Source organism: Palaemon carinicauda, chromosome 17 (genome assembly GCF_036898095.1).
Source record: "Palaemon carinicauda isolate YSFRI2023 chromosome 17, ASM3689809v2, whole genome shotgun sequence".
NCBI classification, from domain to species: Eukaryota; Metazoa; Arthropoda; class Malacostraca; order Decapoda; family Palaemonidae; genus Palaemon; species Palaemon carinicauda.
This window is the reverse complement of record NC_090741.1, coordinates 10,468,415-10,485,852: the sequence shown is the minus strand read 5'-3', so window position 1 is coordinate 10,485,852 and position 17,438 is coordinate 10,468,415. Positions and strand designations below refer to the sequence as shown.

The following is a 17,438-nucleotide window of genomic DNA, read 5'->3' as shown; positions in this document are numbered from 1 at the left end:
TTCAACTGATGCTAAAAGGTTCATCTGTTTTTAAGAGAAATTATTGTATTTGTGCAAAGTTTACATTAGGTTTGGCTTAGAGAAGTTGAGAAATTCTGGTAACTAATCTAACGAAATCAAAGTAACCTAGGCAAGAGGTAACCCCTTGGAACAGAATGCCAAAAATGACCTTATCTTTTAGGTTCTAGCAAAATTAACTAATTTTCATCTACAATTTTGCATTTTTAAATGATTTGTATACTAGACATGATTCCCAGGTTTTCAAGAATAATTAAACCAATGTGAACCTAATGTAAGAAATCAGAGCTCCATGTTGGTTGCGTTGGGCTGGTGATGGTAGCCTAACCTAGGGTTCGTTCATAACTTTGTAAGATAATTTAGTTTGTGTCTAGAATAGGCCTATAGTTGATTTCTAGCATGATCATCTTCTGAAGAGTGTAAAAACTAATTTGAACCTAATTTCGGAATTTCATAGTGCATCTAAGTTTATGCCTAGTCTACTAAAGTGTAAGTTAGCTGTGCAGTGTGGACTGCAGAGGGCTGCTGTTGAGCCATCCAGGGGTCAGGGGTGGCAGCTTAGGTTTTGTAGAGTTAAACACTAGGCTAACAAACATTTCATGAGTCTTACATTACACGTATATTTCATATATTTCAGCATGTACCGACAATTCCGTCATATCCAAAACCTTCAACGCGATCAGCATGGTCACATACAAAGGGTTGTGACAGACTGAAGCAACCCATTCCATGCCATGACAGAGGAAGAATTTCTGATGAGGTTTCGATTAAGTAAAGAATGTACCCTTTCATTGATTGCACAGATAGAGCATCGACTGCCCCATGCTCTTAGCAACAGAGGTAGGCATGAGTCATTATCACATTGTTTTTGTGCTTATATGTCAGGTGATGAGCTATTCGTGAGTAACATAATGCTCATTTTTACTTATTTAGCAACATTTCCTTAATAGTAATGTACCAGTTAGGTACAGTACATAAGGTGCCTTCATTACCTGTAAGCACAAGCAAAAGTAATTGTTATATCTGTATACTGTACTGCAGTGATTCTCAACCAGTGTGCCAAGGCACAATGATATGCCACAAGATTATTAGAAGTTTGCTGCGAAACATTGTCAAGGCACACCTTAAAATACGAAAAGTGGGTATAGATTTTGGTTTTACATGAATGAAAAGTAATGCTTTCCAACTAATTCAAGCAGTATGGTGATATTTACTGTAGTAAAATAAGTTTTTATTTATACCCGGTATTTTTTATGTCTGTAGTTTAATCTTATAATGACATGTATACTCTTTTAAATTTTGCAAAGTATACTAAATTTATATGCCGTGGTATTCTTATGAGATCTTAAGTGTGCCATTGGTAAAAAAAGGTTGAGGCATTTGCTGTTCTTAGTTTACTTAGGCAAGTTATTTTATTGGTTTCTGCTAAATGTGTTATTTGAAAGGTAATATGAAGCTGCCTAGAGATATTATGCTTAATACAGTAAAAGATTATATAATTTCTTAAGTAAAAAAGTTGTGAAATATGCCTGGACATGGTTTGAGTGAAGTATTTCTTGATTTTTTTTCTTTTTCCACAGGATGTCCTGTGCCTTCTCACCTGCAGGTCCTAATTGGATTGAGATACATTGTCACTGAAAACGACCAACTTGTTATATCAGATTGGTGTGACATATCACAGTATTTTGTTAGTAGATGTGTTGGCAAGGTAGCATATGCAAATGGAAGTTTGTGTACAGAGTTCATCAATTTTCAATATTAAACTTACCCGATAATCATGTAGCTGTCAACTCCGTTGCCCGACAGAATTCTATGGAGGGATACGCCAGCTATCACAATACTAGAAGGGGGTGTACTTACCAGCGCCACCTGTGGCCAGGTACTCAAGTACTTCTTGTTGACACCTCCTCAATTATTCCTCTGTCGTGCTTCCGGCAAGACGTTCTGGGATACGCTTATGATCTTCGAGTATTTTCACGGCTAATTGGTGAAGTATTCTCTCAGATTTCGGCTGTCGCTTTACTGGAAACCTTCTTATATTAGCTAGATAGCTTTTATATAGTCCTGATTAACGGTTAACGATCTTTTGCTTGATTTTGGAACCCCCTTTGGCTAACTCTTTGGATTCAAGATGTCTGGCATTTCGCAAGCCCCCTCCCATAGACGATGTAGGTCTTGCAATAGGCGTATTCCGAAGGCCTCGGTAGATCCTCACACCGCTTGTTCTGACTGTAGGGACAGGCCCTGTCAGTTGGAAAATCGATGTGAGGAATGCGCCGGACTTTCGGAACTGGAATTTGTCCGTCTTTTGAAATATTCAACTAAGTTAGAGAGAGGTAGAGTTAGGAGGAGTTCTTCTCACTCTTCACTTTTTTCCTCACCTCATGATCCCCTACCTTTTCCTACCCCTGTAGTGGCTACCCCCGAACCTACTGTTTGCCCTCCGCCTGATATGTCTGTTGTTTTGCGTGCTATTCAGGCCTTAGGCGATAAAGTAGAGTCAGTGGTAAGTGATCATAAGTCTCTGATGGCCGAAGTCAAGGAACTTAAGGTCAAGAGTGCAGTGGATGGAATTAGTGCCAGTGCTGTGACGAGTGCTAGTGTCAGTGCAGTGCCAAGTGCTAGTGTCAGTGCCAGTGTGGTGCGTGAGGATACTTCTGTGCGAGCCAGTCGTCCTCCCAGTCCGGGACCTCTTGCAAGCTCCCAAGCCCAGGGGAGAAGCAATGTCGAAGGGCATAAGGGTTCGGCAGGCCTTGTTAGGCGCACAGAAGTATCCTCGGTGGTTGCGGGCGTGTCTTCCAAAGACCGTCACTCCCACCTGCAGACGATTGAGCCCGTCTTTTTCTCGTCCGCTGATCAACTGTCAGGGAAGAAACGTTGGTCTCAGGTCTCGAGACCACTTAAACGCAGAGTCCAGTCCGCGAGTGCTCAGCCAGGTTGCAGTCATTGGCTCAGCTCTGACTCGCCGCAGTCATCTGTCGACTGCACTCCGCCCAAGAGGAGTAAGGTTCTGCCACAACAGAGCTCGACTGTTAAGGCTTTACCTCAGCCTACTGTAGTTTCTGCCGACCCCAAGTGGACTCTTCTACAGTCCATGCAAGCACAGCTTTCGGACTTGATGCGTGAGTGTCGGGCTGAGAGTGTTGCGCCTCCGCCTCCGCCTACACTCCCTCCGCCTGCGCTCGCTCTGCCTGCGCTCGCTCCGCCTGCGCTCGCTCCGCCTGATCGCAGTACCACCTGCCAGGCGTACGATGTTGAGCCTCGTTCTGAGTTTGCTGTTCCCAGTGGTGTTCAGCCTCCGCCTTCTTTAAGGCAACCTTTACAATGGGATCAGGAGGATTATACCTCTCTTCCTCCGCCTCCACTTGCTGCTCCACCAGTGGTGCAACACTCGGTTGAGGTACAACAACCTCTCCCGTCCATGAGTCAGTCTCCTCAGCTCTCGCTGCAGCGAGCTCAACCCTCCACAAGGCAAGCACCACTACACCTTAGCCTTGCGCCTCAGGAGCCTCAGCTTGCGAGACATTTACCTTGTTCTGCGCAGCCTCCACCTCATCGCGCTCCGCTCACACCACAGGAACAGGAACTTGCTACTCCGCTTCCGCCAACCGCTCAGCAAGCGCAACCCTTGGGTTCAACCACTCATGCTAGGAGTCAGCCTCCTCCACCCATGCGCCTTCCTTCTGCTTCGTCTTTTATTCAGCCTTTGCAGTCTGAGCCTCAGGTTTTCCCTCAACAGTTACTTGAAGAGGAAACCACTAATATTGTTCCTTCTCGTTCTGACTCTGCTGTTCAGCATTCTTGTCCGATCTCTTCGCTACACTCTGGTGATGAGGCGTCTGATGATGAGGCGGCACACCTGGATCCCTCGTCAGACGTGGATGAATCCAAGCCTTCTCCACAGTCTATTGACTTTCGTAAGGTCTTGGCTCTGCTTAGGGAGGTTTACCCAGACCACTTTGTCTCTGCTATTCCCCGCTCTCCGCCATCTGAGTTTTCGCTGGGCATACAGCAAGCTAAGTCCACCTATACTAAGCTAGTCCTAGCAAGGTCCTCTAAGAGAGCGTTAAGGATCTTAGGGGAGTGGCTGCAGACTAAGCAACACCTTGGCAAAACTTTTTTCATGTTCCCTCCGACTAAGCTCACTTCGAAAGCGAGCGTTTGGTATGCCACAGGAGAAGCACCAGGCTTGGGAGTACCTGCCTCTGCCCAGGCTGACTTCTCAAGTCTGGTAGACTCGCCTCGGAGAACTGCAATGAGGCGCTCTAAGGTTTGCTGGACCTTCTCAGACCTTGATCACTTACTGAAGGGAGTATTTAGAGCATTTGAGATGTTCAACTTTCTAGACTGGTGCCTGGGGGCCCTCAGCAAGAAGACCTCTCCTGCGGACAAGGATTCTGCCATGCTATTAATGTCCTGCATGGATAAGGCCATTAGGGATGGATCTGGTGAGCTTGCGTCGATGTTTGTATCAGGGGTTTTGAAGAAAAGGGAACAGCTGTGTACCTTCCTTTCCTCCAGCATTACACCTTGTCAAAGGTCACAACTCCTTTTTGCTCCGCTCTCGAAGTTCCTCTTCCCCGAAGAGCTGGTTAAGGACTTGTCTGCTGCCCTGATACAAAAGGACACACACGATCTTGTGGCCTCATCGGCTCGTAAGTCTAAGGTTGCTACCTCAGTCCCCAAGACTTATCGCTCCCCAGTGGCTGATACCCCTGCTACGAGGTTCATACCGCCCTTTCGTGGTAGAGCCCCCAGCCGAGGAAGCTCCCGTCCAGACTCTTACAGGAGCAAGTCTAGGAAAGGCTCCAAGACATCCAAAGGAAAAAAACTGACTCTCCGCATCTCCAGACAGCAGTAGGAGCCAGACTCAAGATCTTCTGGCGAGCCTGGGAGAAGAGAGGTGCAGACGCCCAGTCTGTCAGTTGGCTGAGGGACGGTTACAGGATTCCATTCTGCCTCAAACCACCTCTGACCACATCTCCCATCAACCTCTCTCCCAACTACAAAGAAGAGGACAAGAGGCTAGCATTGCACCAGGAGGTGTCGCTACTTGTGCAGAAGAAGGCAGTGGTTATAGTCCGGGACCATCAATCCCCGGGCTTCTACAACCGTCTCTTTCTTGTGGCCAAGAAGACAGGAGGTTGGAGACCGGTGCTGGACGTCAGCGCGCTCAACGCGTATGTCACCAAGCAGACGTTCACGATGGAGACGACGAAGTCGGTCCTAGCAGCGGTCAGACAGGAGGACTGGATGGTCTCGTTGGACTTGAAAGATGCCTACTTTCACGTTCCTATTCATCCAGACTCCCAACCTTTCCTGAGATTCGTTTTTGGAAAGGTTGTCTACCAATTCCAAGCCCTGTGTTTTGGCCTAAGCACAGCTCCTATGGTGTTCACTCATCTGATGAGGAATATAGCAAAATTCCTACACTTATCGGACATCAGAGCCTCCCTCTACTTAGACGACTGGCTGTTGAGAGCCTCCACGAGTCGTCGCTGTCTGGAGAATCTCAACTGGACTTTGGACTTAATCAGACAACTGGGTCTGTTAGTCAACATAGAAAAGTCTCAGCTCATTCCCTCCCAATCCATTGTGTACCTGGGAATGGAGATTCGGAGTCAGGATTTTCGGGCTTTTCCATCGGCCCCCAGGATAAGCCAAGCCCTAGAGTGCATCATGAGCATGCTGAAGAGGAGCAGTTGCTCGGTGAGACAGTGGATGAGTCTCACAGGGACCCTTTCATCACTGGCCCTGTTCGTCGAGCTAGGGAGACTCCACCTCCGCCCTCTTCAATTCCATCTTGCAGCTCATTGGGACAAGGGTTCGACTCTCGAAGCAGTCTCTATCCCAATCACCCAAGAGATGAAGACCACTCTCCTGTGGTGGAAGAACAATCTCCTTCTCAGGGAGGGCCTATCGTTGGCTATTCAGACCCCCAATCTTCATCTCTTCTCAGATGCATCGGACTCGGGCTGGGGTGCGACCTTGAACGGACGGGAATGCTCGGGAACGTGGAACGAGGAACAGGGATTGCTCCACATCAACTGCAAGGAGCTACTAGCAGTTCATTTAGCCCTGCTGAACTTCAAGTCCCTCCTGCTAGGCAAAGTGGTGGAGGTGAACTCAGACAACACCACAGTCTTGGCTTACATCTCCAAGCAAGGAGGGACCCATTCGAGGAGCCTATTCGAGATCGCAAGGGACCTCCTCATTTGGTCAAGAGGTCTAAACCTCACTCTGGTCACGAGGTTCATTCAGGGCAATATGAACGTCTCAGCAGATCGCCTAAGCAGAAGGAATCAGGTCATTCCCACGGAATGGACCCTCCACAAGAGTGTGTGCAACAGACTTTGGACCTTGTGGGGTCAACCTACCATAGATCTGTTTGCCACCTCCATAACCAAGAGACTTCCGCTGTACTGTTCCCCTGTTCCAGACCCTGCAGCAGTTCATGTGGATGCTTTTCTACTGAACTGGTCCCATCTCGACCTTTACGCATTCCCACCGTTCAAGATAATAAACAAAGTTCTGCAGAAATTCATCTCGCACGAAGGGACACGGCTGACGCTGGTTGCTCCCCTTTGGCCTGCAAGAGAATGGTTCACAGAGGTACTTCAATGGCTAGTCGACATCCCCAGGACTCTACCTCTAAGAGTGGACCTTCTACGTCAACCTCACGTAGACAGGTTGCACCCAAACCTCCACGCTCTTCGGCTGACTGCCTTCAGACTGTCGAAAGATTCGCTAGAGCTAGAGGCTTTTCGAAGGAGGCAGCCAGTGCGATTGCCAGAGCAAGAAGGGTTTCCACTCGTAGAGTCTACCAATCTAAGTGGGAAGTCTTCCGAAGCTGGTGTAGAGCCAATTCAATATCCTCTACCAATACCTCTGTGACCCAAATAGCTGACTTCCTTCTACATCTTAGGAATGAGAGATCCCTTTCAGCCCCTACGATTAAAGGGTATAGGAGTATGTTGGCTTCAGTTCTCCGCCACAGAGGTTTGGACCTTTCTTCCAACAAGGACCTTCAAGACATTCTTAAGTCTTTTGAGACGTCTAAAGAGCGTCGTCTATCCACTCCAGGCTGGAACCTAGACGTAGTCTTAAGGTTCCTTACGTCATCTAGGTTCGAACCTCTCCAGTCAGCTTCCTTTAAGGACCTTACCCTCAAGACTCTTTTTCTCGTCTGCCTTGCAACAGCTAAGAGAGTCAGTGAGGTTCATGCCTTCAGCAAGAACATTGGTTTTACGACCGAATCTGCAACATGTTCTTTTCAGCTCGGATTCCTAGCAAAGAACGAACTTCCTTCACGTCCTTGGCCTAGATCGTTTGAAATACCTAGCCTCTCCAACGTGGTAGGTAACGAACTAGAGAGAGTTCTTCGCCCTGTCAGAGCTCTCAAATATTATCTTAAGAGGTCTAAACCTATTCGAGGACAGTCAGAAGCCTTATGGTGTGCCATCAAGAAACCTTCGAGGCCCATGTCCAAGAACGGGGTTTCGTATTATATAAGGCTTCTGATTAGAGAAGCCCATTCTCACTTAAAGGAGGAAGACCTTGCATTGCTGAAGGTAAGGACCCACGAAGTAAGAGCCGTAGCTACTTCGATGGCCTTTAATAAAAACCGTTCTCTGCAGAGCATAATGGATGCAACCTATTGGAGGAGCAAGTCAATGTTTGCATCATTTTATCTTAAAGATGTCCAGTCTCTTTACGAGAACTGCTACACCCTGGGACCATTCGTAGCAGCGAGTGCAGTAGTAGGTGAGGGCTCAGCCACTACATTCCCTTAATCCCATAACCTTTTTTAACCTTTCTCTTGAATGCTTTTATTGTTGTTTTTATGGTTGTTACGGTAGGCTAAGAAGCCTTCCGCATCCTTTTGATTTGGCGGGTGGTCTATTCATTCTTGAGAAGCGCCTGGGTTAGAAGTTTTGTAGAGGTCCTTTAGTAGGGGTTGCAACCCTATATACTTTAGCACCTTTGGGTTGATTCAGCCTCCAAGAGGAACGCTGCGCTCAGTAAGGAAGAAGAACTTAAAAAAGAGGCAGAGTAACGGTTCAATTCGACTTCCTTACCAGGTACTTATTATTTCATTGTTATTTGAGATAACTGTTATATGAAATATGGGATACTTAGCTATCCTTTAATCTTGTACACTGGTTTTCACCCACCCCCCTGGGTGTGAATCAGCTACATGATTATCGGGTAAGTATAATATTGAAAAATGTTATTTTTATTAGTAAAATAAATTTTTGAATATACTTACCCGATAATCATGATTTAATCGACCCTCCCTTCCTCCCCATAGAGAACCAGTGGACCGAGGAATAATTGAGGAGGTGTCAACAAGAATTACTTGAGTACCTGGCCACAGGTGGCGCTGGTAAGTACACCCCCTTCTAGTATTGTGATAGCTGGCGTATCCCTCCATAGAATTCTGTCGGGCAACGGAGTTGACAGCTACATGATTATCGGGTAAGTATATTCAAAAATTTATTTTACTAATAAAAATAACATGTTTCCAGACCAAGATAATATTACACGAATAAAGCATGAATTTATGACTATAGCTGGAATGCCAGGTGTAATTGGGTGCATTGACTGCACTCATATTGCAATTGAGATGCCAAGTCACATGCGTCCTGAAGTTTTCCGCAACAGAAAAGGTTATTTTTCATTTAATGTACAAGCAGTCTGTGGTCCTCAGTTGCAGCTGTTCAACATTGTAGCTCGGTGGCCTGGCAGTGCACATGACAGCAATATTTTTTAAGATAGTCGACTCTGTCAGGAACTCGAAGGTGGTATTCTGCCTGGACACTTGTTGGGTGAGAGTGGCTATCCATGTCGTGAATATTTGTTGACTCCTCTGACAGCTCCTCATGACCGTGGAGAGAACCGCTATAGTGCTTCTCACATAAGAACGCAAAACAGTGTTGAGATAGCATTTGGACTATTAAAAAGAAGATTTGCTTCCCTTGGAAAGAAAATGAGGACTTCTATGAGAAACACCAAACACATAATAGGTGCGGCTGTAGTTCTCCACAATTTGGCCATCGCCTACAGAGTACCTGAGCCAGGTAATGCAATTCATGAACTTCATGATCCAGATGACCCAGAAGCCTAAGGAAACATACAAGAGGATGAATTGAGGTAGCAAACTCAAGCAATGAGAAATATCCAAGGAGTCTTTAAAAGACAGCAAATCATCAGAGAATATTTTGCTTAGGTAAAAAATATTTGCCACCACTAGGCTTAAAGTTACCAAAAACCAAATTCAAAGTATGTATATACAGTACAGGTTTTGCAAATAAACCAGAAACAATTATTTTTTATTTTAATTTCCACAAAGATTTACAGTACAGTAGTAAAAATACATTGCAGACTAGAACACAATGCACAATTCCATCACAGCTGAAATATATATAATACTATATTGCACTGAAAAAACTTGAAGTGACATTGGATCAGTTTAAAGCATCGAGTTTATCACAAATTCTTTTGGTTACCTGGCCTAGTTCCCCTGTTACTTCCAACAGTTTCATGCCTACTTCAACCCAGATTTGATGAGCTTGGAGACAAAGGTTTGCATCCTCGTTTTCCTTTTTAATTTCTTTTAGTTTTTCTTTCCTAATTTCAATATCTAGGCTAAGGTTTTCCATTGTCTTTTCATGTTCCTTCTGTTGCATCTCAAGAGACACTTTAAAACTGGCCTCCTGAGTGAACTTTGTTGTTTGTTGGCAATTTCGGGCTGAGGTAAAATTTGATTGGCCAGGTGTTGGTGTATATTCTGTTGGGGTGTCTCTGCCATTAAATTGTATAGAAGTGGGTGTGTTTGTTTGAGTATCCTGCGTCACGTTACCTTCTTGAGAGGAGACTTTGCCAGCTGGTGTGCTCTGTGTTGAGTTGAATTCAGTTGAGGTGAGTTTGGGAGGTGTTATGATGGAGTCTATAGAGTTGTAAGTGTGCTGTGCCGTTATCTGAGAATCAAACATTATCTCACATTTTTGCCCATCGTTTCTGATACCAATCATAGTATGTGGTTCACCTGAAAAGACAAAAAAAAAGTGATGCTATGATTGTACTGGAAAACATTACTTTTGCAAACTGTGGGGCTACTAATTCCATTTAATTCTATAAAAGATTCCCTAAAAGTAAAGCAAATATTGAAGTGATGAATGATTTACCTAATCCTAATAATTACACAGTTGTGGGTCACGCAATGTTAGACTTGATTCTTGTGCAGTAAGTTTATTAATTCACAAAAAAGGTTAGATTATGGTGAAATTTGAGATAATCCCAAATGTGACACGAAGAGAGGATTTGCCTAGACCCCCTTGGCAGCTAAGGGGGTAGGGGTGCACAGCCACTCACCTAGGATATTAATTTAATGACAGGTTAGGTAGGTATTTTAGGTTAGTTTGGGGCACTAACCTAACATAAAACACCTACCTAACCTGGCACTAAATTAGTAATTTCCTAGCTGAGGGCTGTAGCCCCCAGGCCACCTTTCTTATTCGACAGAGTTCCACCTTTATAACATTACATTTTAGGCCAAGAAAAACCTCTTTTCTTCCATAATTTCAACTACATTAAATGCTTTCTTACAACTTACAATAATATTACCAAATAACAGCTAATTTAACTTCTTTATAAACTGATAGGTAGAGGATATGCGTAAAACAGGTGACTTCCTCTCAATTTTATGGGAAAAATGAATAGAGAAACAAAACATTTGTATGAAAATCAGTAAAATATGCAAAACATCTAAGCAGAGCTCTCTATAGAATTATCAAAATAGGACTTACCAGTACTTTGAAGTGCATCACAGTCCAGTTCATTTTCCGCACCATCAAGGTCATCACTTATGATAGTAAGGATTATAGCAGTCACTTCATCTTTAGACTTAGGAGAAGCACCACCACCTATCCTCATAGTCTCACTTATAAGCTGCATGCTGTTTCTTTGCTCTGAAATTTTTACAAGAGTTAAGTGGTTAAATGAATATTTTTGATCCAAACAATTAGGCTAACCAGTATATAGCCTGAAATCAAGACCAAACAATTAGGCTAACCAGTATATAGCCCTAAATTAAGAAAAAAGGCCAAGCAATTAGGCTAACTAGTATATACCCTGAAATTAAGATCAAACAATAAGGCTAACCAGTATATAGCCTTAAATTAAGAATAAATGCCAAACAATTTGGCTAACCAGTAGATAGCCTGAAATTAAGACGAAACAATTAGGCTAACCAGTATATAGCCTTAAATTACGAATAAAAGCCAAACAATTAGGCTACCCAGTATGAAGTCTGAAATTAAGAATAGTACAAACTGCAATGAGAATTATTTATTTGCTCAGCATTTGAAAAGTATGTTATTCTTTACATATAGCCTAAATAAAACAGGCCTTCGCCAATCCATAAGCTGATGCTGGCTTATGTATGCAGGAATTGAGTTAAAATTACTATTACTTTAATATGTTTTGAATACTTACTTTCCTTTTGCATTCTCCCAGACTTTCTTCAGCTTTGGCCGGCATCTTGGTAGTCCATAACCAGCAGCCTTAAATAAGCTAGTGACTTCTTCCCATGCTGCTTTTCTCCGATGGATGATGAGGAAGTCTTGGTTCTTATTGAATAAAATGACGCTTCTTTCCTCTACCAAGGTCACCAGAATTGTTTTCTCATTTGCAGTTATATACCTAGCTCTTATACCATCCTTTTCTGCCATTTCCACTATCTAACTAGTAGATAGCCTGAAATTAAGACAAAACAATTAGGCTAACCAGTATATAGCCTTAAATTACGAATAAAAGCCAAACAATTAGGCTAACCAGTATGAAGTCTGAAATTAAGAATAGTACAAACTGCAATGAGAATTATTTACTTGCTCAGCATTTGAAAAGTATGTTATTCCTTACATATAGCCTAAATGAAACTGGCCCCCACCAATCCATAAGCTGATGCTTGCTTATGTATGCAGGAAGTGAGTCAAAAGTACTATTACTTTAATATGTTTGTGAATACTTACTTTCCTTTTGCATTCTCCCAAACTTTCTTCAGCTGTTGCTGGCTTCTTGGTGGTCCATAACCAGCAGCATTGAATAAGCTAGTGACTTCTTCCCATGCTGCCTTTTTCCGATGGATGATGAGGAAGTCATGGCTCTTATTGAATAAAATGTCGCTTCTTTCCTCTACCAAGGTCACCAGCATTGTTTTCTCATTTGCAGTTATTTACCTTGCTCTTATACCATCCTTTTCTGCCATTTCCACTGTCTATGAGTCCTCAGTAACTCGTTGAAAAAACAGGAATGCGCGACACGTGTACCCGACTTAGTAATTACCCTCTCAAATGTAAACAAATATTTCTCCGGCATACCAACTGTTTAGAGGACAACAGACACCCTCTCAGCAGGGATACCAACCACATCCTTTCCTAGAAGATACTTTAAACATAGCACCGTAAAATATAGGGGTTACCTAGAATTTCCATAGTGTATAAAGATGGCCCTATAACTGGAGGCCCTATAATTTCTCTTAGCGTACGGCCGTAAGAACTACTCATAACCTCCAGCCCGTGCTTTTGTCTGAAGCCTTTAGGGATCCTGGACGATATACTGGTTGCATTGTCTCCACTGACATGAGGCAGGCAGCCAAGGAGCTAAGGAAGGAGGCCCATGTGACCGTGAGGAGAGCCGACTGCTTACTTTGTCTTTATTGACACGGAAGAGTATCACAGGAAACTCGATCTGATATTGGGGGATTCTTCCAAGTTTGAAAAGCTCTCCTACACCCCCATCGACGACATCAAGAGAGAGGCTAAGAAGACTATTGAAACCATCAATGCAGCCACAAAAGCCATCCACTTCCAGACCCTCACTGGAAATTCTAGCCCTGGTTACCTGTATGGTAATGTGAAGACACATAAGATCGGCAACCCACTCCGACCTATTATCAAATAGTGCCAGACGCCAACCTACCACCTGGCTAAATGACTCCACCGCCTTTTGACTTTGTATGTTCCGGACGAGTACAGCGTCGCCTTATCTGCCGAATTCCTCAGTAAGCTGAAAGGATCTCCCAGCAGTGGCACCATCGCTTCTTTGGACATGGAGTCCTATACAAACGTACCTGTTGGATAGAACATCGACTTGATCGTGGAGAGAGCCTACAGGGACCCTTTTACTCTAACCCTGACCATCCGTGAGGAGGCCCTCTGCACCCTGCTTTAAATATGTACTGGGAAGTCCCCTTTTACCAGACACAGGGGCCACATGTACATACAGAACGATGGTGCAGTGATGTGGTCTCCACTTAGTGTACTCTTTGACAACTGTTATATGAGAGTTGTTGAAGATAGGGTTTTCTCACAGATATGTCGTCCAGATATATACGTAAAATGCATAGACGATAATTTTGTCATAGCACCTTCTATCCACGACCTCGAAACTCGCCGCAAGACGTTTGAGGAGTGCAGTTCCCTGAAGTTTACTGTTGAGCATAGCAATGATGAATGGCTGCCATTCCTTGATGTAATCATCTCTCCTAACCCTACCGGATTAAATACCAGTGCCCTAATTAAGCCCAATAACCTTGGCTCATGCTTAAATGGAGACAGTGAATGCCCTGCCAGGCCTCCTCAATCAAAGCCTACGTATACAGGACCCTCTTCCACTGCTCCTCTTGGGATGATATACATCAAGAAAACGACCGAGACCTCCATGTCCTAGTGAACAATGGCTACTCTAACAGAGCCGTGATATCAAGCTAGCCATGGACACTTAGTATCAGGGTGAACATGCAACTGAGAACTTTCACTATAAATGGTTTCTGCATCGTGAATACTATAAAAGAGGAAAAAGCTGAGAAAGATATAATAAATGAACCACGTTTCCTTTGTGGATGAAAAAACAAAGGTTAAGCTGATTATTTATTATCAAACCACCAAGACAAGGTCCCTCCGCCTTCTCAAGATATCCTTAGACAGACTAATGTGGTCTATTCCTACTTATGACCTGTTTCAGGTTGCTCTGGACGTTAAATAGGAATGACCACCATGCGTTTGTCCAAGAGACTGTCCTGTCATGTTCAACAAGGTACCATAAGAGCTCATGCCCTTCGCGTCCACAACAGCAACATTAGATATGAGGAAATAATTAAGAACACTACGATAATCGGCCGTGCTCCAGATAGCAGAAGACTTCGAATACTAGAAGCTCTGCTCATTTAGAGAGAGGAAGTGGTCCTCAATACTACCCTGGAAATGTTCCTTCTCCCTTCTGGTCGAAGGAACAACACACTGAGGAGTAACCCTACCAACCATGATATCTCCAACCAAGACAACTCCACCGATCAAGGCACTACCGGCCAAGACAGCTTTGATCAGCGACTGGATAGCCTGCTTAGCATGAATACCCTCTCGATAAGCGCTTCCACCAATTAGATATTGCAACTCATCACCCATGAGTGAGTGGGAAGGCAGTCTGACTGAACTACAGCAGCTCTCAGTGAGTGGCTTAGCCAATGACGCCGCCATTCTATCAATCTCACTATTCATTCCGCCTTCGACCCCCAAAGAAACCAATGTAATTTTTGCCACCTCTATACCTACGCCAGAATTGCAATATATAAGGATGTAGCTATCATCGTTTTCACCCCTCTAGCCAGAGGAAGGAACATATCACTCCCGGAACCCATAGCTTGTTCACTCTATTCTTTTATCCGAATTGTAAATTTTACCTAAATTATAAACTTTACAGTCAAACCTTGATTTGCCAATTATTCTTGAATTTGACTACCCACCATGAAGGATGACTTTTGCTCAATTACTGGCTGGATGCAGATGGTCCTAAAAAGATGATGATAAGAACCATTGAGATGACAGAGTATAAGATCAGTGCAACTGAGGCAGCCATTATTATTATTATTATTATTATTATTATTATTATTATTATTATTATTATTATTATTATTATTATTATTATTATTGAAAGTACAACCTTAATTCGAAAAGCAGCATAAATAAATATCTCAGTGAGAGAAAGAAATAAGGAAACGGACAGAATTGGGTCTCTGAGTGTACCCTCAAGCAAGAAAACTCGATCCCAAGACAGTGAAAGACCATAGTACAGAGGTTAATGCACAACCCAGCACTAGAGAAAAATGGTTTGATTTTGGAGTGTCCGTCTAGAATATCTGCTTACTACAGTTAAAGAGACTCTTCTAACCTTATCAAGTGGAAAGTAGTCATTGAACAATTACAATGTAGTAATTAATCCCTTAAGTGAAAAAAGTTTTTTTGGTTATCTTAGTGTTGTCAGGTTTATGAGGAAAGACGATAATGTTTAAAGAATACGCCAGACTATTCGGTGTATGTATAAGCAAAGGGTAAATGTTCCGTAACCAGAAAGGGATTCAATGTTATACTGTCTTGTCAGTCAAAGGACTAGTAACTCTCTAGGGGTAGTATCTCAACGCTGGCTGGTGTCTTGTCCAACCTACTACTTATCAGTTACGAGAATATACGAAATTATTGTTTATTTTTTGCTGGTCCAAAAAGATAATGGCGGAAAAATTCTTCCTTGTTATCGGGAAAACTAAGATTTAATATTCCTGATCCATTCGTAGCAAACATACACGAGCAGCAGTCTACTTAGAATGGCAATGTGCCGAGTGTATTGTCCAGTAGTCTAACGACATTTGCTAATATATGGGGATTCCTAATATATTGTTTAAAGTTTCAGAGGAGGCATTAAGCTAAAGAAAACCGACTTTTACCTTTGAGACGAAAAAAAATGCAAAAAAAAATAAATTACCATTCCATAATTTAAAAGAAACTTTGATAGTTAAATGCCCAAGTAAAGAAAAATAAAAGTATGTTGCATGGACGGCATATAAATGCGCTTAAAAGGTGTCTAAAATGAAATTGGTTCGGAAAAACAGTTAATTTTAATGTGAATTTAAGCGTCAAATGTTGAATTTCTATGCAAATTTATCATCGCTGACTTCAGGTATATTAAATATAGTTCAGGATAGTAGAGCAATGGAAAAAATATATTTTGTGCTAAGTATCTTCGTTGGAAAAAATAAATATAAACCCAATGTGATTATATTAAACATATATTATTACCAAGTTTTTTTCCCTTTTATTAATTGAAAAGCGGAAAAATCTTTGTCTTTTCGATAAATCAATATGCGCTGACATCCAATTATTAAATTTATTGGTACTGAAATCACTCGCAAATAATTCAACATATTTTCACCATTCATTACCGGATAACACGCCATTGAACTGAAACATAAAAGGTTCGATGAAATCCGAATTTAATTTATTTTTGACAATGTATATAATTATTATTATATTTCTCTCTCTCTCTCTCTCTCTCTCTCTCTCTCTCTCTCTCTCTCTCTCTCTCTCTCTCTCTCACTTTATATCAAGACAAGTTTTAAAAACATTCAACATTTTGATTTTTTTTAAGTTTTGAGAGAGAGAGAGAGAGAGAGAGAGAGAGAGAGAGAGAGAGAGAAGAGAGAGAGAGAGAGAGAGAGAGAGAGAGAGAGAGAAATCACAGTGGCTTAACGCCTTTTTCGTATCATAAAAATTATTTTTATCAATATTTTCAGTGTTGCGGAAGTTTAAATTTGGACAATTGCCCGAACACCTTTGCACCATGTTTCAAGCTGATTATCAGACAGACGGACAGAAAGACAATTTTGATAATTCACTGTACTTAAACATTATCTATGGCCATTTCCATTTTGAGTTAGTTCAGACTTTGAGAAAAGGATTTCTAATTCCCTGCTTTTTCAAAAATCCTCGTAAATAAGGAAATAATCTTTTCTCGTTTATTCTATTTTAGTCATCCTTCTACGCACAAACATGGACATATATAACGGATTTTGAGTGAAGCGAAAAATCAATTTTTGGGTGAGATAGTCATGTCGTCCGGATGGAAGGTTCCTAATAGTAACTTCCTAGGGATATATGAACTACAGTGATATTCCCAGAGAATTTACCTTTAGGTCTCCAGAATTCTAACTCCTGGGGCGAATATCCTTAAAATTCTCTTAAGGATATTGCATAAATCAGGGGACGTATATCTTGATACGTCACAGCAATCTTCACCACGAATAGCATTTTCGCCTCGAGGGGGGAGAGTAGCAATTTTGGAAGGGGAGCCGTTATCAAGGTTACCCTATTTCCCATACTACTATTGAGTATCAAGATGGTGGTCACTCCTTATAGCATTGAGGATGGTGCTATAGAAATAGTAGTTTCGGGAGGGATTCTGCAAAGGCCTTTTCTATAGAAAAGGCTGGTGGGTCCATCAGGACGACATGGCTATCTCACCTAAAAATAGATTTTTCGCATCGCTCAAAATCCGTTTTTGGGGCTCAAGCCATGTCGTCCTCATGGGAG

General features: G+C 42.6%; 2 pseudogenes; one reads left to right on the top strand and one right to left on the bottom strand.

The window, feature by feature from the left end:
• Nucleotides 1-752: 752 nt before the first annotated feature.
• On the top strand, nt 753-9,247 carry LOC137656005 (putative nuclease HARBI1; annotated as a pseudogene).
• A 238-nt stretch (nt 9,248-9,485) lies between these two features.
• LOC137656004 (myb/SANT-like DNA-binding domain-containing protein 3) lies at nt 9,486-12,286 on the bottom strand (annotated as a pseudogene).
• Between the last annotated feature and the right edge of the window lie 5,152 nt (nt 12,287-17,438).